We start from the raw sequence: 14,620 nt of genomic DNA on the forward strand, positions 1-14,620 counted from the left end.
GCTAATGCTAATGTAGGCTAATGTTTAACGGACTTAATGGTGTTGATGATATTTTTTTCTGATTCTCTTTGTATTTTCATCAATATGGTACTAGATTCTACTATTCAATTGAATATAATAAACAAATTAGGTATGATAATTTTTCTCATTCTCTTTGTATTTTCATCAATATGGTAGGCTACTAGATTCTATTCAATTGAATATTATAAACAAATTAGGTATGATAATTTTTCTCATTCTCTTTGTATTTTCATCAATATGGTACTAGATTCTACTATTCAATTGAATATTATAAACAAATTAGGTATGACAATTTTTCTCATTCTCCTTGTATTTTCATCAATATGGTACTAGATTCTAGCCTACTATTCAATTGAATATAATAAACAAATTAGGTATGACAATTTTTCTCATTCTCCTTGTATTTTCATCAATATGGTACTAGATTCTAGCCTACTATTCAATTGAATATAATAAACAAATTAGGTATGATAATTTTTCTCATTCTCTTTGTATTTTCATCAATATGGTACTAGATTCTATTCAATTGAATATTATAAACAAATTAGGTATGATATTTTTTCTCATTCTCTTTGTATTTTCATCAATATGGTACTAGATTCTACTATTCAATTGAATATTATAAACAAATTAGGCCACAAGTAGCCTAATCTAAAAGTAGCTAATCAAAAAGTAGTCATATTATATTGCCTAAAAGGTGTAATGCTAATAGATTACATAGGCCTATCTAATACAATTTGTATCAGGTTAATTATTTGTATTCAGAAATGGACAACAATAAGTAATCTACTCAGAACTGGCCATATGCACAAAACTACAGCTGGGATAAAGTAGCTATTTTAGAAGATTTCCATATAGGCTACTTTGCATTTGGCTATTATGTTTTTCGCATATATATTATATATAGGCCTATATATACGTATGAAAAACATAATAGCCTAATAAAAATTTTAAGTAAATTTAACATTAAGTTTATAAATCAGTTACTAAAATGATTGCTTCTTCGAGTTCACATAGACTACTGCCATGTGAATTGAATCAGTCAAAAGTAGGCTTTTTTGATTTCCTGTCACAGTGTTTTTACAAAAGAGCAGAATGTCCTGTTCGAGCAGTCGCGTTTTATTCATATCATCTCGATGTATTATTTAATAATGTGTGTCATGCTGTGTCTGTGTGAGAACTCTAGGCAGTGCTGTCGGGCGGCGCGGAGCACAAGCTGACGCGCGGCTGCCGCTGTTGCTGTGAACCGCAGGGATGTGAGAAACGCGCCGTGTTCGAGAGAAGAGACAGACAGGTCTCCTGACAACATCAAAAGGACAGGACTCCTCTCTGACCTGGTTCAGTGAAAAACAGGAGGCGAGAGCAGGTACTATGTGGCCGCGTTGTGGGTGCTTGCGTGCGGCTCTGAGCGCGCGACGATGTAAAAGGCAGCGCGTACGGATTCTGCGGCAGTTGTGATCGGGAATAACTGGGATTGGAAAACTCAGCGGGGCATGGAAAACCACGCTGATCACTGAGCAAATAATCAACCAGACAATCATTTGCAGACGTATTCATTGTGTGCGCCTCCAGGCGCCCCGTTCTTCGATCGATCACTACAGTGGAACAGACACAGTGTATTTGAATGCGAATTTATACTCAAGGGGTTCGGTGCAAGTGATTCCATAGTTTCTACCCTGCTCAATTCAAAGCGGCTGGAAAGACCTTACAGTCAGGTAAGCAGTCAATATACAAGTTTATCAAGCCGCCAGACGACAAGAGTGTAAGGTACTGATTGAGAGTGACGTTTTAGGAGCAAAGTGAATTGGAGTCCGCATCTACAGAGTTCATATGCCAGCTATGTTGCACCGTCAACTTAGTCTTCTGTTTTTTGATTAGTGGAGAAAATCTTAATTATCTTCATTTTAACAGCCCTTTAGGGATATGAAATCTGTATGCACAGAGTGATACAACAATATTAGAAAACGTTGTATAAAATAGTTTTAGATGAATTAGATAAAAGTCACACTGCAGGACACCTCTCTGACTGGCTGACAGATGTGTTATATTCATCTAACATGTTAGACTTTTAGTGCTTGTGATTATTTTAATTTTTTTTACAACGCTAATGGTATGAAATAGCCTATTCCATATAGAAACTTTTTCTAACAGATGCATTAAATACGTACAGTGCATTAAAATAATATTTTTTGTAAAGCATTGTCAAGCCATTAAAACATTTTTGCTGTAAATTAAGTGATTTTTTTTTAGCTGTAGTTCCAAAGAATCGAAATATATAAGGGCATTGCCAAAACATCTGAAAATAATCGCTAAAAGCCCCAGTAGGCTATTACATGATATTATACAAAAAAAATAGTTTGATGATGTAAAAACAGGGTCCCAGTAGATCTAGCATATCAGATTATTTAACTTTAAAATATGGCATATTTGGGTTAATTCCGACCATTTTCACCTTCTATCAGCATATATTGGAGCTTAAACATAGATTTCAGTTGCTTGTATGTTAACTATGTTTCAAAGGACATTTTTTACACATCCTTTGAACTGACACTCTTTATGCAGATGCACCATTGTAGTGACATAAATGTGTTCATTCATAATGATATCATTCATTAATCTTTATAACAGGATCAGTTTTGATATCAGTGCTGATTTGAATGATGCTTGGTGCTTATGTTGAAGAAATGGCTTTATCATCAGGTACTCTAAAGCTGTGGAATGTTCAAAAGGAGTTGATCTCTTTGTGTCTTGTGAACCTAATATTGGTGTTAAATATTCTCAAGAGCCAGTTTTGCACATCAAACAGAACTTCCAAACGAAATACATATCATAGAGAGTTCTCAACAACAAAAGCAAGTGGGCCCTTTCACATTTACAAGCGTCTGGATGTCTTGCGTGTGTCTGTAACTCATTTGGGAGCGGTTGTGTAGAGCTTGACTTGTAACAAGGTTTAATAACTCACTACTGTTTGAAATAATGCTCTGCAAATTAGCAGCACAGTGTGTGTTTTATGATTCTGTTCATTCTTAGTCACTGAGATGCAGTTGCTATAGTGAGTTGCCCTCTTCATAGTCTCTAATCATCCACATATTCCCACAATCTGCTAGAACATTGAGTTTTTTATTTATTTATTTTTCAAATCTTTTACTGAAATGTAAGATGGTTCTCCTCTCTTTCAGCCTCTCTGCCTACCTTCTTACCCTTTGAGTGCTAAACCACATCTATAATTTAATCAATCTCTCCCTGTTAATGTCATTTCTGAAAAGCATTTTCTATTCAGAATATTGTTTAAGATAACTTGTTCATGCTCTAAAGGAGTGCCAAACCAAACCAGCAAAGATAAAACGAAGAGAAGTAATGAAGCCGACATGACCCTTCAAACAGCTGGGGGGTATTTTAGTTTGCATAAGAGAACAAACACGTTGGTGGCGCTTTACATGAGCTTGTTTCCTGTGCATTTCAATACCAATGCTATTCTGGAATTTTAGAATTTCCTTATTAGATAAGTAGATTACAATTTAGTATATGTTTTTTTTAAATAATTTTTTATTTATTTTTTTACATAACTGGCCAGCTGCAAGGCTGCGTCGTGTTAATCGGTTGTGTTCATCATACATTCAGTGCTCTGGGCTGTTATTTTTTATGCGTTCAGTGGTGTGTGAGATTAATTAGTCTGTATATATCTGAGAGTTATGAAACTCCTCTGATCAGAGGCTGGGTTCCATGTGACTTGCTATCGGACACAAAGCGCCAGATTTACCAGAGTCTTTAGGACATATTTGATGCCATGTCAATCACCAGATCAGTGAGACTGTAAAACCTTCTGTCATAAACTGGGTGCTCTATTTTCAAAGTAGAGCACTACGTTTTTATCTAAGATTCCTTGCATTCAGAAACTGCACATTTAAAAGAATGCAAAACAGTTAAAAAATTATCAATACTTCAAACTTTGTTTTTTTCTCTCTCAGGATTTCAGAATTGTATTCCAACATCTAAAGATTTGTCTGTTATCTTTACTTCATACATGGACGTTTAGTTGGTAAAATAGTACATAGAGACATGCAATCTCATGTAATGTTTTAATATTTCAGGTTTTGTCCCAGCATCAGGTACTCTTAATTAATCAAGGGCGCTTAATTAATTTTAAAGCAGTCAATTAATTACTTTAATCACCAGTCATGATGTTAAATATGACACTGCAACATTTTATTTAAATTTTTGATCAACTGCTGTTGCTCGTATAGCAGTTCTTTGCCTAATCAGAACTGAACTGCTATTCAGAAATTTTTTTTTCAGTTCTGCTTTATTACTCGGAAATCAACCGGTAAATCTGTCCTGAAAGTGTCAAATCTCTGCTGTTGCTCAGTTAGATAGGGAACTAAACTAGAATTTAGCAATCCAGTGGAGGAAATCAATCTACTTTTTCCTGGGGGGTTGTAATTGCTGAGTGCACATTGAATGTCATATTGAACTTCATCCATGTGTCTGAACCCAAATGTGGAAAAGACAGGTCTATACCAGCATGATGTGTCTCTGCAAGATTTGAGAGAAACCGAATTTATTTTACATTGTTTACCAACTGGACAGATTATAATAAATATTTTACAGGTAGACATGTCACATCTGAGTTTTCAGTGTTTCGTCTAACATTGGAATTTCAACTAGTTGCCATCCATTAAAAAAAAGTAATTCAAATAATAAATCTTCAGGACTGACAAAGAGTTTTGGAGGCTGTTTACACCTGTAATTTAGTGCTGACCACTAGCTAATCGTGCCATTCGAGACTGATGTTAATAGCAGATATTAACAAGGGCTACACTGCCATTCAGTTCCTAACAGATTTTTTTCCCCCAACAACAGCAAGTCTCTGGACAAAATTAGAAAAGTAATAAAATATCATATACTGTATCTCGTTTTTAACAATTGTCCCCGGAACTCTGTGATTCTTCCAAGTGTTTCTCCTTGATTTATCCTTTATGGCTTTGGTTGTACTGTATTCATCACTTTACTCTTAATTTCCTGTTATCCTGTGTGCTGAGAGTGTACTGTATGAGTTGAAGACTTACTGTCTATCGCTGAACTCTCTTCTTGACCTTGGCAGAGTTGAAGTTGATTGCATTGCTGCAGATGTGTGTCTTGGCCTGCATACAAATGTGCATGTCTTAAAGATGTTTCATCATGAGATTATTGCTTAAGATGGAAAAACAAATGCCCTGCGTCCAAATATGCATACTTCCATATAATAGGTGGAAAAACAGGATCCGAGTATTATGTCAGAATTCACAGTATTAATTAAATAGTAGGTGAAAATTATCGGGTGACCTACTACATCTGGCAAGATTCTGAAGTGTGCTTTCAATGGACACTTTACTATTCCATGAGGCCATAGGAGAGGATTTGTGAAAGGCAGTGAAGTGACACAACTGACGGCGTAGGCCACATGACAATGACAACATGTCGGATATAGTGTGTCATGCTATATGGAACATACTTTTTTAACGGTCGTGAAGCAAGTTTCAATCCAAATGTAGTACATACCTGTACTATACAGTATGCGGTTTCGGACGCAGTGATGGGCTGTTCCAAAACGTTTTGGAAAGTTCAGACTTTTTGGTATTGAATTTGATAGTTTTGGTATTTATTTAATTGTAAGTATATTTACTATATAATTGACAATTCACTAAGCTTGTTGCAATGCATTTTAGAACTGTCTTTACCCATGAAGAAAACTGCCTCAGAATTTGGCCAAAATTTAGATATCTTAGGTGGCACCAACAGCCTTCACTTCAGGATTGTGCATATGATGCTCACTGTGTTTTGGAACAGAGCTTGAATTGTTGGCTACATGGATATTAACTTCAGATATTGCATTTATTGTATCATCAAAGTTCAAGAGAGGGGCGGTGGATGCGTTTAAGTCCTTTTCTTTTCTTTTTTTTTTTTTTGTTGAATGAAAGGTTGTGTGTATTATCTTTCTTTAATCATCCCTGTCCTCTGCTTGACCAATCGCTGAGGCACAGCATCATCCTGAGGAAGATCACTCTAAGCTCTTTGAGTTGAACTCTTGAGTCGCAGTAAGTGATGTTTGCATTTAAGATGCCTGAGCTGTCAGAGGATGTGCAGTCATGCCAGCATAAACATAAATCTGTTGTTAATGCATGGCTCAGAAAACGGTTTCATTTAAAATTCAACAGCTTTAACTTACTGGCACTTTTAGCACTGATTGAGTTTACTGGCCATTCAGAAACTCAAGAAAGTGTTATTTTTCAGATGGTAAAATACTTTTTCCTATTCCAGCTTAATATGCAGAGACAAATCTAAGTAAACCATTAGTGTACACACTGGCTTGCTTTGTTTGTTTGAGAATCCCGACCATCCCAGCATAGCAAAATCGACTCAGCAAATTGTTTGAGTTTGGGGCAGTGCAACGGTTTGCTCATACAGTAGTAGGACAGCAGGAGTTTTTTGGGAAACCTGTTTGAAAACAATCACTTTTTTTGCAGTTGATGCTAGGGATATGAATATGGCTCACTTCACTATTAACAATAGATGTTATTCACCACACTAAACATGCTGTACTCACTCATTTCTGACAGCATTATCAACAAACAATTAGGGCTCAAAATAAGACTTTATGATGGTGTTTCCTCTATTTCTCTTCATCAATGGAGAAAAGATAAACTACTGAGCTTTTTGATCTGTTACAAGGAAAGCCTGAAGAATGGGTTGAGTGCAGAGCAGCCGTATACATCTCATCCAGATTTTAAGATTAGTCCCGGATTATCAGCAACACTGAGCTTTTTCAGTAAATAATACTCAAGTAAATTCTGTTTGGACATGTGGTGGGATACGACGGAACAGAGCAATATTTTCTTTTTTTTTCTTTTTGTTGTGAAGCCCTGATTTTTTTCCTTTCTTTTTTTCTTTTTGGATGTTGGTTTCCTATGCAGCTTTGTAAATTTATAATAATTAATTAAATTAATATATAATTGACAGTTGTCCCTGCTAACCAATTTCTTGCATGGAAATCTTTTATCTTTCATATCTCTCATAGGGCTCATTGGCCACATATTAAATTAAATTATTTTTTGCAATAATGATGGGCTTGACTGTTTGTTACATGTATGTTATGAATGTTATAGCTTACATAATTTACAAATACCTCATGCAAAACGTTTTATGAATCAATCAGTTGGCAGTCTGGCAGGTTGGTCTAATGATTTGCTTCTTAATTAGCTTCTGTTTCAAAAAATGAAATGTAAAAAATGAAAAAGTCTGGCCAGATGTTTTAAATCCTCTGTGACTGATATATACTGTAAGAACTTTCACATGCCCACTGGAATGAGCTGGATGCAGTCTGGAGAGGTTTGTGTGAGTTATTATGAAGGTGTGAGCAGGGGGTGTATGAAAGCTGGCCTCCAGATGCTACTGTTTTGTCAACCTTTTACAGCTCTAAGCCATGACTAATTTATTTACTGCATGGATGATGGACCTTAGGTCGATTTGATTAATGACCATGTTAAAGCAAGAATCTTGCCGTTTTAGATCAAAATAGAGAATGGATTGTCGCACTGGAGGTAGTAGTTTAGAAGTGAGACTAAAAGTAGAAATGCCATATAAAGATATAGGGAATGCATGATACCATATGAGTAAAGTATCTAATCCTTAGTCATTTTTATATAAATCTAAGAGGTGTATCACCATATAGCCTAGTAGGGACTTGCAGAAGACAAAATGAGCTATGTGGTTCATAAAGTTAGAATTAATGGTACCCTGTAAATATCTATCAGTGTGACCAAAACATCCCATTCTCAGTCATTTTATGTTAACGTAATGGTAACATCACAATATAGTTAATATAAGGAATTGCAGAAGTCAAAACAAGCTGTGCATAGTGGTTCATAAAGGTCAAAGGGGAATTAATGGGAACATGGCCAGGCTAATTATAGGCTTTTTGACTTTATCGCACATAACCAAGATAAAGAGGCTGGCTGCTGACAGTTAGAGATTTATAATGGTGAAGTAATGGAGACATTATTCAAGGTCAGTCTGTTGGTCTGCTTTTCATGATGGAGACCTGACTAAGGCAGCTTCCACAGGGGCCTGGCTTGAACATTTGGTAATGATCTTGAATGGTTCATGTGGTTTAGCAAGTGGAGGAGAAAGTGTGATTTTTCCAGCAAAGAGTTTCAAGGACTGTAGGAGAAGGAAATAAAGTACTTATCCAAAGAGACAGTTATAAAGAAGTCTATATGAAGATAGAGGCATTCTGTTTTGTTTGAGAAACTAGTGGCTGATATTAATCAATAACTGAATCATTGTGAATTAATGAATTTGATGAATTGAAATCTGTAGATTCATTAACTAATTCAAACCATTGTTTAATTTCATCAGATATGCTTCACAGCAGTAAGGCAGCCATCTCAGTCTCTTTATTGAAGGGTAGACTGGTTACTGAATGTGACCCGGGATAATGAAGAACTGATTGTGTGTGCGAGAGAGACACAGAGGACCCTGAGAAAGACGCTCCTGAAAGGGAGAGAAAACGAGAATAATAGGGACTTAAAAGTGGTCTTGAGATAACATTCACCTTGTCAGTAGGCTTGCAGCAAGCAATAATTACCCACTGAGAATGGCAGACCTGTGCTTGTTCAACAGTGAACTCTTCAGTCGGCTCAAAGGACGGCCTTTGTGGGTGTGTGTGAACCTGAGAGGGTGGCCGTACACAGGGCCACCACACTCTGGGGTCCTGCCAATGTTCACTCCCACTTTCAATCCAATCAGGATGTTGGATGAAATTACCAACCACAATGGTGGCAATGTGAGATCAACTTTCACCAATGGAATGGAATAGAACATAATGAAAATGAATGGAAGTAAATGGCTAGGAATGGCACTCTGTATAATGGAATGAAATAGAATAGTGTGGAACACATTATGTGTAACAATAGAATGCAATGGATGGAATAGAAGGAAATAAAAGAGACAGGAAGGACTGTGAGATCCGCTTGCTCTGTAATGCACACACAGCTCTCCCGATCCATGGAATTTAGCCATTTATGCTTAATTCCTCGAAATTAATTCCTATTCTGGAGTAATTAATGCACTCTGATGGAGATGATCAGTGAGAGTGAACGGGAAAGAGAAACAGACTGCTGCTGTTTTAGGCTTTCCTCTGTCTTTTTTTCTGTGTTTGTTTTATTAATGCAGTCATTATACACCTGGTAATTACATGCTAATGGTGCAGGATCAAATCCGAACCAAAACAACCAAAAACACTGAAAATAATTAACCCTGTTAACTGAATGTAATTTAGACTGAGAGTAAGAGCATTATTGTGAGGTTGTGGGTCGCTTTAAATGGGGGGCCGGGCAGCACAAAACATTGAGTGATTTGGATAATGTAAACTGTCTTTAAGGGCATTTTTGCTTTTACAAATGTTACAGTAATTTGTATACATAAGCAAGAATGCTTTGACTTGTTTTGTTGACTTGACACAAATAATGCTTTTGTACTGATTCACTTTTGTTTTGAAATAGTGTCAAAAATAGGTTGCAAGACCCTATTTAGTTGGTTTATCATTCATCTCAGCCCTAAAGATCTGTGATTATGTGATCTCTCTGCAGGTTTACTGAAAGCAGTGGCTGTAAGTCATTAATAAACTTTAAAGTTTGTAACAAGCTTTTTCTTTCCCTTTAGTCATTGAAGGAGTCCAATGCACACCTAGCTGTCCCAGACGAGTGCTCCACATCTCTCATGCGAACGCTCTCCAATCCCTTGAAATCAAACAAGGTTTGTGTGCGATTTAGAATAGCTGAAATTGAATTGAGGTTACAGATTTGCAGATAAAATGTACAGATTAAAATTCTTCCTGTCTTTCAAATTCTACTTCCTGTGGATTGTGGCCAATTCAGTTAAAAATGTAACTCATGAATTGAAAGGGAACTAATTCTTAAGGTCTGAATTTTGCCAACCCTGGCAACCAAATACACCACAGTTAATGAGACCATACTGACACCTGTCATTTGATTGGTTTATTTAAAAAGTTGTGCTTCTCACACTTAAGTCAAGTTTGGGGTCGGTAAGATTTTTTTTTAATGTTTTTGAAATATCACAGATGCTGCATTTATTTAATCAAAATACAGTAAAAACTGTAATATTGTGAAATATTATTTCTGTTTAAAATAATGATTACTTAATTTATTACTATGATGACTGCTACATTTTTTACCAGACATTACTTCAGTCTTCTGTGTCACATGATCCTGCAAAAATCATTCTAATATGCTGATTTGGTGCTCAAGTAACAATTCTTTGGACGCTTTGAATAGTTCAAAAGAGAGTTTAAAAGAACAACATTTAATTGACGTTTTGTAAAATGTAAAATGTCTTAACTGTTACTTTTTTGCAACTTTTTTGCAATGTCTTAAGTTTTCACAATTTAATATATCCTTGTTGAATAAAAGTATTAATACAAAATAAAATTTTTTTTTTTTTACTTACTGACCCTACACTTTTGAATGGTACTTGCAATAGTTGTGGGCTTAAAGGGATAGTATTTCTTTCATTAATTACTCCCTAATGTTGTTCCAAATCCGTAAGACTTTTGTTCATCTTTGGAACACAAATGAAGATCTTTTTTATGAAATCATAAACACCTACGCAACTGACAGTTTGACGCTTCAAAACTTTCATTAAACTAATCCGTATGAATTTAGTCTTTTATTCACATATAAACATTGATCAGCAAACATAAACAGAAGCTCAACCTAACATACTTGACACGCCAGAACAAACCTCACTGGTTCTTGCAGAAGCTCAAACGTGCTGCGTAACACATGAGAATGAACCACTGGTTCTCACATGTCAACAAACATGCTTGAGCTTCTGTTTACCAGATCTGATGTGTGAGTTGATGAATGTTAATATGTGAATAAAAGCCTAAATTCAATCTGTTCATCATATAAAGCGATTGTGTCTCTTTAGAAAATTTGGACTAAACCCGCTCAATTCATATCGTTTTATGATCTCTTTTTGTCAAAGTTGCGTAGAACTTTATAAAAAAAAAGATCTTCATTTGTGTTCCAAAGATGAAAGAAAGTCTTACAGGTTTGGAACGACACAAGGATGAGTAAATAATGACAGAATTTTCATTTTTGGGTGAACTATCCCTTTAAGCCCCCCAAATTTGCCCTTGCCATTATCAGTCCTTATTCATAAAGAAAGGCTACGTTAAGATTGAGGGAAAATATTAAACTCATCCTGCACAGCTCATCCTTCAGTCGGGACTGCTTTCATCCCTTGTCACCATGTACAAATAACAGTCAGTAGCACTCTGTTTAACAGCATTAACACAGTGTTTTATAAACAGGATTTTAGATTTACTCTATTGAGACTACAAAAAAAGTAAACCTCTGTGGTGGCAGTGGTGTCTGTGGTCTAATGAGTCAGTCTTCACTTACACTGGCATGAGGCATTTCTCATATCTCTGTAGAATGTGTTTACTTTGGACAAATCATCAAACACTTTGCTCCTGCCAAAGAGGAGAGCTTAAACAATGCTGTCAGGCACATTAGGAATGTCAACATCTATTCCTGCATATCATGGTGGTGGTGGGGGGTCTGACTTTTAGTGACGTAATGGGTACGAACAATTGTGATGTGCAGTTATTCTGTCAACAGAGGAATCTTATCGTTTCACCATTGTTGAATAAACCTGCTGAATAAACACAGCTCAGGATAGAGGCCGTGTAATCAGTCAAAATGGCCAAAGTCTGCTTCACACAGGTCGGATCTGACAACCGGACTTCATGATGATGGAGGTTTTCTTCGCCCCAGCTAATGTATTAATATATTTCTGCAGCAGATTATTATAAACACGCAGTCTTTTCTTTCTCATGCAGGCACCTTTCTTCTTGTTCGCCCCTCCCGTTTGTGTTCTTCCGTTCATCTCGTAGTTCACCCTACTTCTGCAATTTATCTTCCGCCCACCCTCTCAAGACTCGCCAGCTCTTTGTCTTGCTCTCGCTCTCTTTCGTAGTCTCTTTTCCTCTTGCACTCTCAGCTCATTTTTTATTCATATTCAGAATGGTTTCTGAAAGGAAGAACGGAAACTTCAGTGCTGCATGCGGGCGCTCGGCAACAAGGACATTTGCAGCACACACCCACTCACAGGCGCTGACAGGCGTCTTTTTGTGTGCATGTACGCAAGCCACGTGTAGCCTTCCAGCACTGATTTTTTTCCTGTTTTTTTTGTCCCTGACTCTTCATCAATTAAAGGAATAATTGACAAAAGAATTGTATCACCCTCATGTCATTTCAAATCTGTTTGATGCCCTTTTTTCTGTGGAATACAAAAATGGATATTCTAAAGAATGTGCTGGTCCCTCTTTCCCATGCAGTTCAAATGAATTGGGTGCTTTCAAGTTTCAAAATAGGTTGCAATAGCATCATAAAAGTACCATAGAAGTGGATTCTATGTATTCAAATACTTCAAAATGTATATTGTAGTTAATTGATAATCTTGCCCACTGAGACCTCGGACCGTATGTACAAAGCCACTCAGAGTAAAATTTTAGTCTTCAGTCTGTCAAAATTCTAAGAATTACATAATTTTACTCTTATTCATAAGGAGTTGATCATCAAGGTATTTATCTGACAAAATTATTTCAAGTCAAGTCACTTTTTACAATACAGATTGTTTCAAACCAGATTTCCATTGAGTACAGCAACTTTAGAAGAAAATAGTGTCATTGTCCAGCTTGGAATATTTTGCTATGAAATGACGCTATGCCCTGGTAAAATATTGCTGAAAAATCCTGTAAAAAATAATTTTCTCTGATAATATTTAAACAATTATCAGCTTTTTAGAACTAATGATGCCAGATTGTGAATGAATCAAGCTTTTGATCTAATCTGTCAAACGGTTTTAAGGTAAAAAAAATGTTTTTTTGCGATTCAGATTGATTCATCGTTTAGAGCGGTTTCTCACACCATAATAGTAACAGGATGTTTTATAATACAGAAAACAAAAAGAGCACTCAAGGTGGATATTTGTAGAAAAAAGACCGGGCAAATGTCTTCTATCGTTTGTCAGCGATGAAGCAGCTCTTTATTACATGTGCAGCTTGAGAATGACTCAGACACTCAGTAAGTACTGATGAAAGGCTAGAAATGGCTTGTTCAGTCTGATTTGTGAACAAGCCATTTGTGAATCAGACTCAAAGAACAATCAGATCACTCAAAAGAATAATTTGTCCATGAATTGGAAATGGCTACTTCTCTCAATGGTCAAGAAGAGGTAGAGCAATGTCATCTGATTTTCGGTGAACAGTGACACACAAAAATCATATGGTTTTCATATAGACCACTTTTATGATATATTTATAGTGCTTTTGTGTCCTTTTGAAGTTTGACAGCTTCAGTTTCTGTTCATTGTAACTGCATGGAAAAAGACCAGTACAGAATTTATCCTTTTGTATTGCACAAAAGAAAAAGTCATACAGGTTTGGAAAGACATGAAAGTGAGTGAATGATGACATTTTTGGGTGAACTTTCCCCTTAACATGGAAAGACTCAGTAAAACCTTCTTTATTGGTTTCTTGGTTCTCTGTCTCTCTCTCTCCTAGTCTCTCAACTCAGGAAGGATTTGAAAGACAGTGCTCTCCTGACACACATCAAGAGCCGAATTATGTGTTCCTCCTGCTGTTCCATTGCTCTAATGAGACTAACCCAACTAGAGCTCTAGCTGAAATGAACGGTATTGCACTTAAATACTAGCAAGCCAATCCTCTCTTCTCTTCTCTTCTCTTCTCTTCTCTTCTCTTCTCTTCTCTTCTCTTCTCTTCTCTTCTCTTCTCTTCTCTTCTCTTCTCTTCTCTTCTCTTCTCTTCTCTTCTCTTCTCTTCTCTTCTCTTCTCTTCTCTTCTCTTTTCAATGGGCAAGGAAATCATTTGGGTGGGAGGTGAGAAAATAATGACTAATATTGCAAGTTTTTGTGTGAAAATTCAGCTGCATACCTGAAATCAGCAATTGGTGTACCAATGTATTTCCGCCCCTACAATTGTAATGAAATCTTAGAATTTTTATAAGAAAACACTTTGCTATCTTCATCATTTGCTTGAGGGGGAGATTTGGTTATTTATCAGGGTTGAGTCTGGTTTTCTCTCACCTTTTGAGAGGAGTCAGTCTAGACTAAGAGGCTTTAGGAGCAAAAGACAGACAGGATTATAGTGTCTCACAGTCAGTTTACTGTAAAGTTTAGATGTCACATTTTACTTCTTTGTGTCTTAGGCTTATTTACAGTACCATTTAAATAATTAGTTTTTTTTTTGATTAACCAATTACATAATGTAAACATTATTTACATGCTTAGTTGTTATCAGACCTAATGTCTCAACTTTATTTCGTTTTTACTAATGTTAATTTAGTAATTTTTGTATATTATCTATTTATAATATTTTTATATAATTTTAAATAATAATTTATAGATATTTATTATATGCATAGAAAATACTTTTTTATCGGAATCATGTTGACAGCTGTTTTTTTTCTGTTTTTTTTTTTCTGTATTAAATTATGCAGCAGGTATGTGTGGGACA

General features: G+C 36.0%; 1 protein-coding gene across 5 annotated transcripts in view; it reads left to right on the plus strand.

The window, feature by feature from the left end:
- The first annotated feature begins 979 nt into the window (after positions 1 to 979).
- The window catches only part of wscd2 (WSC domain containing 2), a 46,630-nt gene continuing 32,989 nt past the window's right edge, over positions 980 to 14,620 (plus strand). For 2 of the 5 annotated variants that reach the window (XM_082170316.1, XM_082170318.1), the window contains exons 1-2: positions 980 to 1,736; positions 9,721 to 9,813. The gene's annotated coding sequence lies outside the window, so the exon portion shown is untranslated. Of the gene's footprint in view, positions 1,737 to 9,720; positions 9,814 to 11,085; positions 13,780 to 14,620 lie in introns of those variants that run through there. The other 3 variants (XM_082170317.1, XM_082170320.1, XM_082170319.1) reach the window with 2 other exon arrangements.

Source organism: Leuciscus leuciscus (genome assembly GCF_965113295.1).
Source record: "Leuciscus leuciscus genome assembly, chromosome: 5".
In the NCBI taxonomy this organism is placed as follows: domain Eukaryota; kingdom Metazoa; phylum Chordata; class Actinopteri; order Cypriniformes; family Leuciscidae; genus Leuciscus; species Leuciscus leuciscus.